General features: G+C 38.3%; 1 protein-coding gene across 2 annotated transcripts in view; it reads left to right on the forward strand.

Moving 5' to 3' along the window:
- The window catches only part of dsx (transcription factor doublesex), a 220,652-nt gene extending 202,439 nt beyond the window's left edge, over positions 1-18,213 (forward strand). The window contains exon 6 of one of the 2 annotated variants that reach the window (XM_074094574.1): positions 18,126-18,213. The gene's annotated coding sequence lies outside the window, so the exon portion shown is untranslated. The remainder of the gene's footprint in view (positions 1-18,125) is intronic. The other variant, XM_074094575.1, reaches the window with a different exon arrangement.
- The last annotated feature ends 453 nt before the right edge of the window (positions 18,214-18,666 follow it).

Consider the following 18,666-nt stretch of genomic DNA (forward strand, 5'->3'; position numbering starts at 1 on the left):
TAGGTTGGCGACGCATCTGCAATACCCCTGTTGTTGCAGGTTTCTATGGGCGGTGGTGATCTCTTACCATCAGGAGACCCACTTGCTCGTTTGCCATCCAGTCGAATAAAAAAAAAACACGTCCTCGCAAATCTCTAGTGGGAAGGCAGCCTAAAGCAGATTGCAGGCACCACAAAATTTATCATTGTGGAGATCCGTGTGGAAAGCCTATCTTCAGCAATGGACATCTTCCGGATGATATCATGAGATATGCTATATGGCCTGCCCATTACCACTTCAACGAGCTAATTCGCTTGGCTATATCGGTGGCCCTTGTTCTTCTACGTATCTCCTCATTTCTGTTTCGATCCCGTAGAGAAACCCCAAGCATAGCTCTCATACATGATATGGAAAAAGTAAAAGGGGTTGTCAAATTCCGTATTGTATACAAGAATACGAGTACAAGGCATTTCAATTAAAACACGAACAAACCTGCAATTCACGTTTAATCTACATCCCACTATTATATTAAACGAACCATATTTCACGGAAGACTTAAATGGGAATAAAAATAAATCCATAATAAAAATGTTGACGACCCCTGGCCTGCATTATGCGTAGATATAAGACCTCGTAAACTAGGGACCTAACGGCAATAAAGGATTATTATTGCTCCACTATAATAGTAGATTCACGGCTCGACCGTACCGTATTTTAAACACAGTTGAGTTTTGTATGACAGATTATATTGAAACCGGGATGCAAATAATTTTATCGAAGAAGTTTACTGGTGGAGTTTAAATTTACTGTAACTCGTGCAATCCTTACTGTTATGATCTTTAATAAATACGTATTATCGCTTGTTTCGTGTAATTCTGTTGTATTAACAGTGCAGTCACCATAATATCTGACACTACAACGTTTGCATAAATATCTGATACGACTCTATTTCTAGAGCCGGTAAGACGTGTCAGCAGGGCTACTACGAAACTCGTAACTCGAAGTTCGTGTCGTGCGGTCCCTCTCGCTCTCGTATTAAATAGTATAAGTGTCAGAGGGACCGCACGACACGAACTTCGAGTTTTGAGTTTCGTAGTAGCCCTGCAGATATTTTTGCACGCTCCGCTATGGCAGATATTAGTGCAGTGCCCTTAGTGTAAGTTTTCGGTTAAACAATACGTCTCGATCGCGTTCGCGTTAAAATATCAATTTGTATGGAAACACGAACATCGCAAACGTTCCGCTAGAGGCGCTGTTCGTGTTTCCATATAAATTGAGATTTTAACGCGAACGTATCACGTATTTTGTAACCGAAAACTTACACTAAGGGTACAGGTGACTGTAGGTACAATCGAGGGAACTAAATCAAGTGCTATGGCGAAACGTTTTTGTAATCAATTCCGCTATGACTTCTTTGGAAAGTATATGACATAGTAGCACAAAGGTTCCACCCTGGCACGTGATTGGGTTTCCTCGGCCGCACGTCGTCGAAATAAGACCCTTATATTTCTATTTGTACTTCTTGTATTGATATATTAGTTTCATCCTGCTGATTTGTTCCCGTATGGCTAGATCTCTATGCCGTGGAATTTCGATAAATACCTTTTATATGGAACCTCAAGATATCCTCAAGTCTGCCAAATTTCAAGTTACTAGCACCAGTATTTTTTTCTCAGTGAGTTATGTTACTTTTAATTACAAGCCTTTATTTAACTTGCCCCGTTTGTTTTCATTTGGGTCAAATCTTGCAAGTTTATTTTGACCCACTTTCAGTAGTCGGATAAGCTTGAAATTTAGCAGATATAGGTAGTACATCGATGCGTTGGCAGGCCTCCCACCAGGTGGACTGACGACATCGTGAGAGTAGCGGGAAACCGGTGGATGCAAGTGGCAAGTTGTCGTTCATTGTGGCGTTCTAAGCGGGAGGCCTTTGTCCAGCAGTGGACGTCTTCGGGCTGATGATGATGATGATGAGGTAGTACATATGTAAGTTGGATGACAATGCAATTAGGTACAGTCAACAAAAAGGGGTCAGCAAAATACTTGTTAAAAATAAAATCTTTTTCTAATGAAGTTTTTTTTTAAAGACGGTGGCAAACGAGTAAGCGGGTCATCTGATGGGAAATGATCATTATCGTCTATGATTACCAGCTACTCAGTATTGGAAAGTTTCAATCATCAGCATAATTTATTGTTGTCTTGGTGTCGCAATGTCTAAGTTATCGTTAAATAATCGTTTTCTTAACTCGTACTCATCACTTTCTCGAAACACCATTAATATTGCATCAATCCTTATTACAAATGTGTTAAAAACTGTAATCCATTGTCTCGAAAGTCGTAACTCAAATTATATTCAGCTTCCAGACTCGTCGATTAGGTAATATTCCTGGAACTGCATATATCCACATGTAAACACTTGTAAATTAGACTTTGTCTGCTTTGTATTAGGTTTAAATTTATGTATCAACGAACGAACATAAGCCGTTTTGAATTGGAATTCAAATCTCGATAAATCGTGAACTCCTGTGCATTTCGAGCAAGAATATAATGACATACAATTTGCTAAACGATCGTACCTACAATTATATTATTTTGTATACCAGTGTAAGTATACTTTTTTCTTCAAAATGAGATAATTACTTACAAAATAAGATTATGTTTGGAATTGGTACTGTTGCTATTTGTATTGAAGCGGCTGCACGCGACAGCGGCGCGGTGAGCGTTGGCGCTGTTCGCCCTTGGACTGAACGCAGCGCAGCGGGTGGGTAGCGGAGCGGGTAGCGGAGCGGCGAGCGTGTTTTCTGCTCATTGCGCATAGTGGTTACCTACCTAACTAGCAAAATAGTGAATACTCATGTTAGCCTGGCCAATACAATATAGTGCTTGCAAGCGTTTGTAGAAGCTTGTAGGCTTTGGCAAGTCTTGGCCAGCGTGTAAATGTAGCATTATGGGCGTTGTTCGGATTATCCGTACCTATTTGTGCGATGCAGTAAAAAGCTTAAAAGAGAAAACTTTCAATAAAATTGCATTTAGTTTTCGGAAAAATTGTAAAATTTACGACCGCCTGCGCAAGCACTGACTTTGAGGGTCTAAAGTTTTTAACGTTGGCTTTTACGAGCTTTCGGATTGTTATTAGTTATACAATGACATAAACTTGTGCTTTCAAGTCCAACTTTTAACGCTAGAATCGAGGTGTCGTGATATCATATTTGTACTTGTGAAGGTAGTTAATAAAATCAGTCTTAGCAAGAACATCGAGTATGATTGACGCTCCTCCGTTCCTTATACATAACATGGCGCAGTCGGTAGGATACGAACCTACGCTCCCAAAGGGAAGTTAATAGGTAAATGTTTCCTTAAGTTTAAACATAGATCCACTGACTACGTTTTGCAATTTATCATTGTAGACTCAGATTCAGCTCCCATTTTAGGCCGAAGCTCATGCGAAGAGTTAAATTTAGTTAAAAGAGTATGGTCCGTAAACAAATTAAATGAGAATATTTTACAAGAATTTCCAGATGTTTTTCAGGAGTAGGCTGTTTGCCGGGTAAATATAAAATTGAATTAAAACCTAATATCCAGCCAGTAGTGCATGCACCCCGTAAGTTACCTGTGGCTTTGAAGGGACAAATTAAAAACAAACTTGATGAAATGCTGTCTGAGGGTATTATCGCAAAAGTAGAAGGACCCATGGACTGGGTCAGTAGCATGACAGTGGTTAAGAAGCCTAATGGCGACTTACGTATCTGTCTCGACCCACAGGATCTCAACAAAGCAATAAGACGAGAACATTTCAAACTACCTACTTTAGAAGAAATTATTTGTAATTTATCTGGTGCCACTTACTTTAGTACATTAGATGCAAAACACGGCTTCTGGCAGGTAGCTCTGCATGATGATAGTACAGATTTGTGTACGTTCAACACGGCGTTTGGACGTTATAAATTTCTCAGAATGCCTTATGGAATTTCATCTGCATCCGAAATATTTCACAAAAAGCTTAGCGAGCATTTTGACGACATTGAGGGGGTCATTCAATTTATTGATGATATATTAATATATGGGAAAACAAAAGAAATTCACGACCAGCGTTTAAGATCGGTTTTAAAACGATGTCAAGAAATAAATATAAAACTAAATAGAGAAAAATGCAAAATTGGCCTCAGCGAGTTAAAATATCTAGGTCATAAAATAACCCCAAATGGTATAAAGCCGGATGAATCTCATGTCTCAGCCATTAAAAATATGCCAATGCCATCAAACGTTAAGGATGTAGAACGGTTCTTAGGCCTCGTGACATATGTGGGTAAATTCGTTCCAAACTTAGCAGAAAAGACTTTCCCACTGCGTGAACTTCTACGCAAAGACGTGGAATGGCATTGGAACGAACGACATGAGCAATGTTTTAAAAACATAAAAGAATATTGTAATAAATCCACCGGTCCTGCAATACTATAACATTGAAAAACCAGTTGTAATTTCGGTGGACTCATCAAAAAATGGTATGGGTGCCTGCATACTTCAAAATAATTTGCCAGTGGCCTACGCGTCGAGATCACTGTCGAAAGCTGAGCAATCTTATGCTCAAATAGAAAAGAGCTTTTAGCCTGCGTGTTTGCTTGTGAACGTTTTTATACATATATATATGGGCGAGCGGATGTCGTTATAGAAACAGATCACAAGCCGTTAGTCAGTATAATTAACAAGCCGCTAGCAAACGCACCAGCAAGGTTGCAAATAATGCTACTTAGACTCCAACCGTACTCATTCAAGCTTGTTTATAAGCCCGGCATGTACCTATTCATTGCTGACACACTATCGCGTGCAGTTGCACCGGGTGAGAGCGAGCCCTCATCGCCGCGTGATCACTTCGATGCGCAAGCGCAGGTGTGCGCTTTAACATGTAATAATCCATTAACAGATACACACTTCTTAGAAATTCAAAAATGCACGCAGCTAGATAGTGAATTAATCCAATTGTCAAAGAAAATAAAACTTGGATGGCCAACACATAAAGCAGATTTAGATAATGTATTAAAACCCTACTGGGACGTCAGAGACGAACTAACACTAGCATTTGGTATTGTCCGGAAGGGTAATAAGGTAGTGATACCTCAGAGCATGCGTCCAGAAATGTTAAGAAAGATACATATTACGCATTTTGGCATTGAAAAATGTAAATTAAGAGCTCGTGAGATAATGTATTGGCCGAACATGAACTCACAGTTGGCGGATTATCTGTCCCGTTGTCAGGCCTGTCTTACGTATAGGAGACAAAACACGAGGGAACCCTTGATGTCCCATGACGTTCCTGCACGGGCGTGGTGTAAAGTAGGTATAGATATATTTCATTTCACCAACGAATCCTTCGTTATAGTCATTGATTATTTTAGTAAATTTGTGGAAATAATTAAACTTAAATCAATGAAGTCGGAATACGTTATCAAAAAGTTAAAACGACTTTTCACACGCCATGGTATACCTGAAACGGTGATGAGTGATAACGGCCCAGAGTTTTCGTCTGAAAAGTTTACACAATTTTCAAAGCAATGGAATTTTAAGCACGTGACGTCGTCCCCGGGATATGCCCAGTCCAATGGACAAGTAGAACGGGCGATACAAACTATTAAAAACATTATGAAAAAGACATCATATGAGCGCTCCGACTTTAATATGGCATTGCTGGAATATTACAATACCCCAATCAGTTCCGAAATTGCGTCACCTGCCGAATTATTGTACAACAGAAAATTACGAAGCACTATTCCTTGCCCGCCAAATCTACTTCAACCCAAAATACACAAAGGCACGAGCGATAGACTACGACAGCGCCAACAGTTACAAAAATCATATTATGACAGTAGATCAAAAAATTTAAAACCACTGCAAAGTGGTCAAAAAGTCAAAGTCAGGGTAAATAACGAGTGGGCATCATGCACTGTAGTAAAACCACTGGGAATGCGGTCATATGTAGTACAATTGTTGTCGGGGCGAACCTTAAGAAGAAATAGAAAACATTTAATTCTTGATTCTCAATATCGCGTAGATAGGTCACCGGGAATCTGTTTTAATTACGACGACATAACGGTAAACAATGCACAGCTGACCGACCCGCCAGCGCGCGCGCATGCCAACGGCTCCAGTCTCAACCAAAATGCACAACAATCTATGCAAAGAAATGTAAATACTAATGTGTTTTATCGTACTCGTTTCGGCAGGGAAGTGAGACCTCCTGATCGGTGGGGATACCCAGCACCTCAGTAAGCCGTTCTATAAATATCCACAACTATTTTTATTGTTTTTGTTTACAAATATCAAAATATGTTTTTTTTTATTTTGCATGCTTTAAAACACTGCCTTTTAGATAAATAATACTCGTGTGTATTTCAAATGTCAATTAAATATAGCACAATAACTGATAAGTGATAATTGATTCTGTTACAAAGACTGCCAACATTAAATCAAATTTTTTCATTTTCATTTATATTTAAATATTGCGTTTGCTTGATTTATATTGTAAATCCAAGTTAGAAATAACTAATTCTTAAGAATAATCATATTTAAGATTAAAAAAAAAAAATTTTTTTTTAATGTAAACTAAAATAAAGTAAGTAAGTGCCTAAACTTAGTAAATACATCAATACCTGGAAATGTTATTACAATTCCAACATTACATAATGAAAGGAAAATAATATCAAGAGATCATATTGTAATAAAAAGTAAATAAATGAAATAAATAATAAAATTGGTACTATTACATTTATGTAATACTTATTCCAAGGGTATGAAAATAATGGAATGTAGGTTAAAATAATAATAATAGTAATTATAAGTTTTATTCCAAATCTGTACATTAAGATAATGAATGCATGTAAATGAATGAATTTTTTTTTCTTCTCTTTTTTTTCAAAAAAGGGAAATTGTCGTGATATCATATTTGTACTTGTGAAGGTAGTTAATAAAATCAGTCTTAGCAAGAACATCGAGTATGATTGACGCTCCTCCGTTCCTTATACATAACACGAGGAAGTTAAAATGTACAGTCGGCAAATGAAGTGTTTGAAAAAACTTTAGTTTGCTTAATTAATGATTAACGAGGCTTCCCCGATTGCAACGTTGAAGAAAAAACTGTGAAAAAAGGTGAAAAACTAAAACTTCATATTTTTCCTCCCTTTTCCAAAACTACTTACCTACGCGCGAAGTCGGGGCTTGTCGGTCGGTAATTAACATTAATAGGATTCTATGTACCTAACGTACCGTAGATATATAACCCGTATATAAGTACTTAAGTTTCTTATATAGCCGTGGTGGCAGGCCTCTTATCAGAAAAATAATACTTTTGGACCGTAGTTCCCTCGCGGGCCCAATACGGAATGGGAACTTCACGCACACACAATTAGATTTCTTCGCAGGTGTGCAATATTTTCTCGCGATGCTTTCCTTCACCGTAAAGCTCATGGCAAATTTCAAATGTAATATTGCACATACATTTCTAAAAACTCGTAGATGCGAGCCCTGACTTGAACCCACGAACCCTGCTTGACCGCGAATTATATTTAATTTAGCATTGTACCAAACGTGATAATTAGGTACGTCCAATATTGTTATGTAAATTGAGCTGACTCCAAAACCGATGTCACTGGCCTTTAAAATACTTAAATCCTAGTATTCGTTTTTCAAAATTTCAAACAAGCGAGTCCGTCTCAGTGTTCTGTAGTCCTATGTTTGCTCGGTGCTACCTAAATTGATTCTTAACCTGCAATTCACAGACTATTATTTCGCTTGCTCACAACAAAATGTAAATAGGAATTATAGTGCGCGGGTGTCGTGGCTTGTGCAAGCAAACCAAGTGCAAACATGGAACAATTGCAGCCTAAAGGCCCAGAGCCAGACTCAAGAAGAAGAAATAAACTTTTTCCTAATTTGTAAACACAAAGTGTTAATTAAATAACTGAAAACCAGAAAGTAGTTTGCTCAGAAAGAAAATAATCGATTACAATATGTTTTAAAGTAGGTTGTGTTTGTGTTTTTAAATCCCTTTTTTATTGTGCCCAGTCTAAAGTTACGACTGCGCAAGACGCTAGTTAATTATTTAAGCGAGGTTGCATACTATTTCGGTAATTTAATACTGGCCGTTTTGCTGTCAATGTGTGACTTTTTTTTTTAATGGTTATATACAAGTTCGGATAGAACGACGATTGTGCCAATGTCAAAGTGAGGAAACAGAGCGGAATTTAATCGAAAAATATTACGGAATTTTGATAGGAAAGTTTAGGATCAGGATCGGGTTTGGTCGGATACGTGAATACAAATTATAATGAGAGGCAAATGTGTGACTTTCTTCTAAAAACATCAAAGCGCAACTGACAAATAAAAAATATTAGTTTAAAGTTAGAAATGAAGCACAATTACTGACTTAGCAAAACACACGAATATCTTTTATAAAATAATGAAGGTATTCAAAATTAAATGCAAGCAATGACTTTGGTGTCTGGTTCTGGTTGGGGTGTCTGGTTTTCAGTTATTTAATTAACACCTAGTATACCTATTGTCGTGTCAACTGTCTATCTATCATGGTTCATGAGATACAGCCTGGTGACAGACGGACGGACGGACGGACAGCGGAGTCTTAGTAATATGGTCCCGTTTTTACCTTTTGGTACGGAACCCTAAAAATACTAATGCCCTTAATGCACCGCTTAGTCAATCACCTTACACTTGTCAATCTTGAAATTCCATCAGTGTTGCTGTTTTAGCCATTTAGGACGTCTTGTAGGCTTTTTAAAATCTTGATTTAAGGCTTAAACTGACAGTTCTTGTATGGATCTGACACGACTTAAGACCTCTTAAACCTAGACTAAAAAGCCTGCAAGTGGACATTAGTAGCTAAAATGGCTAATTTAAGTTCTACGCTAGCAGTTTCATTCAAGCTTCTCATAATATTTCTCTAATTTAAGAATTCCGTAGGGTTAACCATACAGTAATTGGCCACTGTACATTAATTGCCCACTTGTATTAAATCAAAAATTTACAAAGAAAAGTGGTGATAAATCCTAACAAATATCGTGCTAATAATCTAGTCGCTTTCATCATTAAATTATTTGTATTATTGTTGTTTCATATAAAAAAATCAAGTGGGCAATTACTGTAACGTGGCCAATTACTGTATGGTTTACCCTACCTGAAGTGTATTAAATAGAACCAGAATATTGCTGCACTGTCGGTCACAGAGATGTTTCTCAAAAACTGTTATAGTTAGCTATTGCCGCTACAACAATAAATAATAATAATAATAATAAAGTAGGTAGTCCTAACCATTATAACTGTACCCCCCCCCCTGTGTAAATTTTGCTTAGACGCAGCAGGGTTCCGCATTTTACATAATACTGGATTTTATACATAGATAAGATCGCTTCGGTATAGCGTATATTTTGACATGCCTACAAATTTTTACGAAATCCTCGGTACGCGAGTGTAACACCCACTTGGTCAATTTTCAAGCTACTCATACAATTTTACCCATTTTTAACCGACTTCAAAAAAGGAGGTTATTTTACAAGCTTTTACTTATCTTGCCATTGTTAGTATAGGACAAATATAGAAAGTTAAATAGAACCCACTTCCAGTGATCGGATTGGCTTGAAATTTGACACGAATTAATAGTTCAGATGAAAATGCAAGTACAATCAGCAAAAAAAGCTTACATTTAAAACGAAAGTTTTAATAGTACATTACTGCAGAGGCCATAAAGTAAGGGATTGACAATCCCTGTTCTGGCCGAGGCTTGTATAGTGCTTTTCTCAAACAATGTGAAGAAATATTTCATCCATCCATCCATCCATCCATCCATCCATCGCATCGCATCGCATCGCATCGCTTCGCATCGCATCGCTTCGCTTTGCATTGCTCCGCATCGCATCGCATCGCTTCGCTTCGCTTCGCTTCGCTTCGCTTCGCATCGCATCGCATCGCATCGCATCGCATCGCATCGCATCGCATCGCATCGCTTCGCATCGCATCGCATCGCATCGCATAGAGTAGTGGTGGTTGACTGTTCGTAATTTTTCCTGTGTCAGTTTAATGTTAGTAGGTAAGCAAAATTAAAAAGTTAGAGCAGCGAACAATAATGGATTTTCATACATACTTCATGGCCTAGTCCAAGAAGTTATGTAGGGAGGTGGCAGGGAGCCATAAATGAGAAACTTCATGTCTCCATTTCGTGATATTAACGCATACATTTCCGAGCATGTTTGAGAAAAGTCGATTTTCTATTTAGCTACTTTTCGCGCCAATTTACCCGAAACTGGCTACTTCTATCAACATTTAGCGATTTATAACGAAAGTGAAACAGCAACACTGAACCCCGAACCGTAGTGTAATAAATTTTCTCGCGTGGCTTTATTGCTGCTAATTTTAATCAACGGTATTTGAGATGCAGTGATTGGCGAACTACATTATACAGCTGTACAATTTACTGATTGCATAAAAGGTACTCGTAGTAAATTAATTAACTTGTTATTGGCCGATTGAATACATGATTTGAGTAAGTACATTTAATTGAATTTAGTTATTCTATAAAATAATATAGAGATTATGTTCTTATTTGTTCCGTATCTATTAATATTAATACCTTTAAACGAGCAATTCTTGTATAAGTATATCACAGATCGAGACAGTATTTCACTCCGGCCCACCACCTCCAGCTTTATAAGGCGCAGGTTCGCCCGCATGTGGAATACTGCTCTCATCTCTGGGCAGGGCTCCCCAGTACCAGCTTCTCCCTCTGGACCGCATACAACGGAGAGCGACTCGAATAGTCGGCTGCCAACGAGTTTCTGATCGACTTGACTCTTTGGCGCTGCGCAGAGATGTAGGCTTCACTGTGCATCCTCTATCGCATTTACAACGGGGAGTGCTCCGAGGAGTTATTCGGATTGATGCCTGCCGCATCCTTTCGCCACCGACCTACGCGACAACACTTCCATCCTCACCATTTAGATGGTTGGCGGTCCTCTACTGTGCCTCTACTGTGCCTCGCACAGCAAAACTCTGGAATGAACTATCGCCTGCGGTATTCCCGGACCGATATGACCTTCAAGTTTTCAAGAAAAGAGCGTACTCCTACCTTAAAGGCCGGCAACGCACTTGTGACTCTTCTGGTGTTGCAGGTGTCCATGGGCGACGGTAATCGCTTACCATCAGGCGATCCGCCTGCTCGTTTTCCCCCTATACCATAAAAAAAAAATATATTTCGGGGATCGCGGAAACGGCTCCCACGATTTTGATATAATTTGGTTTGTATGGGTTTTCGGGGATGACAAATAGATCTAGCTTGGTGTTATCTCTGGGAAAACGCTTATTACCGAGTTTTAGCCCGAGCAAAGCTCGGTCGCCCAGGTACTGTTAATTATTTACACAACGCAGTATATCAAGTCAGACAGACATGCAACAGAAAAGTAATTAAAAGGAAGATCATTCAATGTAAACTTATTTTTTTATTAATTTAATTAAGCGTAAAAAGAAAAAAAAGAGCAATCTTTGAATGGTGTTTTGCAAACAATAAACGTTTTCTTCGACTAAAGTTTGAGAAAGTGATTTCCCTTCTAGTGGCTAATTTTTCCAACCCATATTATCTTGTAAGATCATCATCAATATCAGCTAATGTTATGTCTACCATACTAATTGACAGAGTACTCAAATAAAATAAAAGTTCAGTTTATTTTCCTTTAGACTTGCTAAAACCCCTTATTAATTCTTCTCACGTGTCTTAAACCCGGATTTTAATCCCATGGAAAAAATGTAGGTACACAAAGGTGTTGCCGTTATCAAAAACATTTCCAGAATTCAAGATATTTTATGCTTTCCACATTTGCCAGAAATCGGCTTCCCATTAAAAAACTGTATTTGTTAATCAAGATAAAATATTTTAATTTGATATATTTATTTACAAAGAGAGTACTGTTTTCGTATGCATAATTTATTTATTGTCCTGGTATTACACCCGGGTTTTTAAGCCGTGGGCCGCTTGACGCAAGACTACACTCAATGCACTAACAACATTCGAGACTGAATTCGTAATCGTTTTCCAGTGACTCTTGTTCTGTTATTTTTTACTGTCGATATTGTTGTTATATTTTTATTGTAGTTAAGTTGTTCATCGTTACGTTTTCCATTGTTTTTCGTTCATTTTTGTATGAAAGGATGGACTCCGGTCCGAGTACTTCTCGGTCAAAAGACGACTTGTAAGTTGTCTCCCGTAAAAACGGCTCTTTTATCGAAAATAGAAAAAAAACATAGCAACAACAGAATATTATATACTATTTCTAGCGGGCCCATATCTTGAAATCCCCTGAAATGTCACTTTGACAATGGCGAAACTTTGTTTATATTTTAATAGATAATAGTTTAATAAATTCCCTTGACAAGAAATGCGATGTCACTATGACTTTTTCTACGAAAAGGTTCCACATTGGGTCACGTCACGATTGAGTTATTGGAAATCCCCTTGGGAATTTAATCAATAATCCCGGAGCTTCAATTCATTTAGGTTCCGTGCGAAGCCACGGGTAAAGTGTAGTTACCTTTTTTTTTTATTCGACTGGATGGCAAACGAGCAAGTGGGTCTCCTGATGGTAAGAGATCACCACCGCCCATAAATATCTGCAACACCAGGGGTATTGCAGATGCGTTGCCAACCTAGAGGCCTAAGATGGTATACCTCAAGTGCCAGTAATTTCACCGGCTGTCTTACTCTCCACGCCGAAACACAACAGTGCAAGCATGCATAACGAGCAAGATGGTGGTAGCAATCCGGGCGGACCTTGCACAAGGTCCTGCCACATGCAAAAACCCACCTACCCTACCCTACCCTGTGCCTACTTCATATTGATTTTATTGTCGATTCAGTTTTTGGTATTGCTTCAAAATGGCGAAGAATATCGTACTTCAGCCATTTTGAAAATTTCACGAGATCTGCAATGGAAGTTTCTAATATTCTAATAATGGCGTCAGGTCCATTTGACAGATTTTGAATTTGCGTCACGTTTGCGATTGGTCAATAAACTGAATGAGCCAATCGCAAGCAGGACTGTAACGACAAACTGACCTCCGATACTAACGCCATCTAGTTTCGCCTGTCAAGAAACTCTTAATCACAGAGCCACCAGTATCATTAGCTCTGTCACTTTAATTAAGGACCTTCGCATTACTGGTAATTTCTATTGGTAATGTAAAATTAACAACAGACAACATTTCCGCCAAGCAACAGCTTATTAATGACCTAGCGCGGATACAGTGACGGATCATGAATTTTTTGTTTATTTTTTTATTAAAATATACTAGAGCGAAAAGTTTATACAAGGTGTTAGAAATAACTGAAAACCTTAGACACCCCTAAATATATTTCTTAAAAATGAATGTTTTCTATTCGATTATTTATTTTCGAATAACTTAATTATAGAAAAAAAAATTCGTGTGTTTGTACTTCGTTGTGTTCTACTTGATTTCTAACTCTTCAGTTGCACTTAGACGTTTTTAAAAGAAAATCAATTCGAATTCAATTATTTAAATAGTACCTATGCAACCTCGCTAAAACATTTAATTTAACTAACTTAGACTGGATAGGGCACAATAAAACCGGGATATAAAACACAAAACACCACCTGATTTAAAACATAGTGTAATATAATCGATTTACTTTCGATTCAGGGCAAACTACTTTCTGATATTCAGTTATTTACTTTATATTTGTACGAATACTCGTATGATATACATCATGCGGCCCGTCGCAAACAATTAACCGTTTCATCATTTTTGTAGTCTTCAATGCTTGATCTTTAAAAATCACCTTATTTTAAAACGACTAATCTGCAAACCGCAATTCGCACAACCCCGATCCGCACCGAACTACGGCCCAAAACCTCCCATTCTTAGAGGAATAGTTCGAGTTTAAGATGATGATGATGACAATACTTCAACCCTTCCCTTTTTATTCAACAAAATTACTCGAAAAGTTTGCAGGTGGTAGGACCTTGTGCAAGATCCGCCCGGATTGCTACCACCATCTTGCTCGCTAATTCTGCCGTAAAGCAGCAGTGCTTGCACTGTTGTGTTTCGGCGTGGAGAGTAAGACAGCCGGTGAAATAACTGGCACTTGAGGTATTCCATCTTAGGCCTCTAGGTTGGCAACGCATCTGCAATACCCTGGTGTTGCAGTTGTCTATGGGCGGTGGTGATCTCTTACCATCAGAAGACCCACTTGCTCGTTTGCCATCCAGTCGAATAAAAAAAAAAAGCTGTATTCGAAGCAAAACACGCACGCCAACTTTAAAATACTAACGCGTCAAAAATAGAAACTTGCACACTTACAGTAATACTTGAACGTAATAATAGTACTTTATCCCGCCTGAGTCCGTCCCGCGCAACAGGTTTGCAACTTTGTTGCGGCGGCGCATTTAATTATTGTATCGGTTTTTTTTCTGCGCAACGGCACGATCCGTTCGACTATAGTACGATTATCGGGCATTGGCCTAGTGGTCGCAATAAAAAAAAATCAAGGTCAAGGCCGTTGCGACTATTACGTCAGAAGAGTTAGTCGTTTCCGCTGTTCTATCTTTTTGGGCTATTTAATAAATACCAAAAAGAAAATAGGAGCCACGTGACTTATTAAAACTAAAATGCTAATAATTATGATGATGATGATGTGATCCTGTTATCCCTCACTAGAGACATAGGGCTCGTAGAAGAGTTTTCCATTTGGCTAGATCTTGCGCGGCTTCTTTCAGCTCTTCCCAGCCGAGACCAATTGAGCCAGCCTCCTAATAATTATAATTATAACTCTTTATAACAATCCTCGTCTAAAAATGGCGTTATTAATACATGTTGTATACAACACAAATACTACTCATTCAATTAAATGAATTCAGATAAAAGCAAACGTCTTTTTAATTTCATTTTACAGATGAAACCCAAGTATCCCTTATTTTCTACTAAATAAATTGGAACCAAAAATGTTTGGTCCAATAAGTGGATTTCAGATAACCTGACACTAACAAAAATGTCTATACAAAAACTCGGGCTTAAACTTGAAATTACGCGTTTTTGCAGTAACAGGTCAAGCTAAATTGATTGTTCGTCCTCCAAAACCACCATATAGCAAATTGTATCGATATTATTCGAGCAGATTCCGAGATCCTTGAAATAAACACACCAGAAATACTCGTTTAAAGGTATTTAGGTAACTAAACAATGTATGGTGTATTTTCAGTGTTCTTATTAATTAATAGTAATTCGTATGAAATAAATACCATTAGTAGTAATATTAGAAACATACCCAATAAATAAATCAACTTACTTACCTGCCTAAGCATTGCAATATCTATTCACCTACTATTAAGAATAAAAATATTGTAAAGTACAATTTAAAGATTTGCTTGGTTTTTTTTTGATGAAAGGGCAAATAAATTATTGTTTTTAAACTTATGTATGTATGTATGTAAACTCTTTATTGTACAAAAGAAAAGAAACAGAATGACTTTGAGATACTTGTACAAAGGCGGACTTATCTTCAGTTTTCTCCTGCAACGAGCCAAGTCTAGCCTACCCCACTACAATAACTTGGGAGTCCACGTTTGGTAAACGGGAAGCCAGAAAAAACCGGCCAAGTACGAACCGAGCGCGTACTTAGGGTTCAGTATCACCTTAAAATTGCCGTTATTAAAATTAAGTAACAAGTTTTTCGAAAATACAAACTGAGACATGGATGCACAGAAAAACCAGAAAAAGAGACCAGCGCTGGGAATCGAACCCAGGTCCTCAGCGCTGGTCTCTTTTTCTGGTTTTTCTGTGCATCCATGTCTCAGTTTGTATTTTCGATATGGTTTCACGGGATACCCGTTAAAGTAACAAATTTGGAGTTGAAATAAAAAAATACAAAAAGACTCCAAAAAAACAATCATAATAAGTTTTTGTTAAAAATTACATTTTTAATACACTAACCTAACCTAACCTTACCATTTCTTGCTGACTGTACTTTTATTGACTGTACTACTTGTATTTTGTCATCCAACTATACATTTCAAGTCAATCCGACCTCTGAACGTGGCTCAAAATGAAGTTACAAGATTTGACCCAACACAACAAACAGGGGGGCAAGTTAAATAAAAACTTGTAAAAACACTGAAAAAGTTATGTTTCGTTTCACGCCCTTTTATTTTTAGCTATTAAATAGTCTCCTCCTATGTAAATGTTATCCAAATAGGTTCAGCGGTTTAAGCGTGAAGACACAGGCTAACAGACAGACAACAGGTTTCTTTATTTCCTAATATTTGAAATGAGAAGACAACTCTGTCTGTCTGCCTAACAGATTTTTAGATGAAAAAAATCTAGTACCTATTTAGAATCAAAAATACAGCTTTGTGTGTGACAGACGGACGGACATTAGTAGAGCCTCAAAACCATTCAGATACGGAACCCTACAAATATGTATGTTCGTGCTACAAATGTATGTGTGTCTGTGTCTATATGGGCTAAACTACTGAATGCTAGCGCTTGACCTCCGCTCAGGGCGCAATGGCCGTGTTAAAAAAAGGCGGACTTAATGCTTGAAGACATTCTGCCTGCGCAACCGTATCATCTTTGAAATAGAGGTATATGTTAAAAGTTTATACGTTCGCTAAAAAATCTAAACCAGTTTCGCCATGTCTGTCTGTCTGTCTGTCCGTCCGTCCGCGGCTTTGCTCAGGGACTATTAATGCTAGAAATCTGTAATTTTGCACGGATATACAATGTATCCAATAAATCATATTATTCATATAAATATCTGCCTCGACCGGGATCGAACCTGGGACCTCAAGCTTCATAGTCAGTTCCACAAACCACTTGGCCATCCCGTCGTCAAAATGACCATAATGAACTTGCTAAATACTTACCCTATAATTGTTACATGCCACTAATATTATAAATGCGAAAGTTTGTAAGTCTGTTTGTTTGTTTGTTACTTCATCACGTCTAAACCGCTGAACCGATTTAGATGAAATTCGGTATACAGATAGTTTGCGTCCCGGGAAGGACATAGGATAGTTTTTATCCCGGAAAATTGCATAGTTCCCGCGGGATAGCGAAAACCGAATTCTACGCGGACGGAGTCGCGGGTAATGGCTAGTTGTCACATTATTTGCTATGGCAAATTTATCAAAAGTGTTTATCAATAAAAATGCACATCATCCCAGCCTATATACGTCCCACTGCTGGGCACAGGCCTCCTCTCAGAACAAGAGGGCTTGGGCCATAGTTCCCACAGTGCGGATTGGGAACTTCACACGTACCATTGAATTGCTTCGCAGGTTTGTGCAGGTTTCCTCACGATGTTTTCCTTCACCGCAAAGGTCGTGGTAAATTTCAAATGTAATTCCGCACATGAATTTCGAAAAACTCAGAGGTGCGAGCCGGGGTTTGAACCCACGACCCTCTGCTTGAGAGGCGATAGGTCAAACCACTAGGCCACCACGGCTTCTCAAAAATCATAAAAATGCACGATCACACTAAAAAAAAAAAACAATTATTAATGTTACTATTATGGTACGTTATATTGTGGTTTACAATAAAGAGTCATTGTATTGTATTGAAATGTCGTCAAGTCTAAGCTACTTAATAATACACAAAAGGACGGGCTCTAAGATGGCGCCGAAAATTTCCATATTTTATATTCTAGGCTCTAGAATCTCAAGGCTTGAACAGACTACGAGACGAGACTTTACACGACGGCACACTCAGCGTATACAAAAAGTGCCTTTGTCTGTATGCACGTCACCCACTTTAATACAGACACTTCGTGTATACACGAGTGTACCGTGTAAAGTGTCGTAGCTTGTTCGAAACTCTAGAATACCTATACAGGGGGAGTTACTACGATTTTTGAAAATCGAAGCTCGTATCGCACCGTCCCTCTCGTATTAAGAAGTGTCAGCGGGACGGCAAGATTCGAAGTTCGAATTTCGCACTTCGACTTCGTGTAGGTACCTGTACACTGAGTGTACCGTGTAAAGTGTCTTAGTCTAAACTTAGCTTAAGACAACCTACTTATGAAGTGCAAAATACCCGTTAATAAAGCGTACAATGTATTTATTCCATATTTTTTCTTTTTCCAGGCGGCGCCAGACCTCACCGACCCATCGACTTCAGCCCGGGCATCCACGGATTAAGCCCGGGTTCGAACCTCGTCGCGAGTGGGACGATATTCCGGACTTTACCTAGTTATATATGTAAAGCTATATAATAACCTACGTGTTAACAAGCATACTATGTACATTAATTTTATCCTCATGGCGCATAAAATTGTATCTATCTTTATAGTTAGACGAAGGTCTCTTTTACACTAGCACATTATAATGTCACGTTTTTTGTAGTCACCATCAAGTACACTTGAACTAGTTTGCTAATGTCGTTCAGAACTCGAAACAAAAGATCGGTTTTCTTTTTCTTTCTCATTTGAATCTTCAGGGAAACGAAGAAAACCGATAGCCCCGAACGACATCAACAATAGTTGACTGTATAGTAGAGGTGAGACGTACTAGGCAAAACGCGCACTGAGTCTTGCGAGTACGCGTCCACAAAAAGACTAGATCCAAAGACTAGGTCCACGAGTATCTACGAGTACTTAACTCAATTGACTCATTGCGTAAACAAAAT

Source organism: Choristoneura fumiferana, chromosome 11 (genome assembly GCF_025370935.1).
Source record: "Choristoneura fumiferana chromosome 11, NRCan_CFum_1, whole genome shotgun sequence".
In the NCBI taxonomy this organism is placed as follows: domain Eukaryota; kingdom Metazoa; phylum Arthropoda; class Insecta; order Lepidoptera; family Tortricidae; genus Choristoneura; species Choristoneura fumiferana.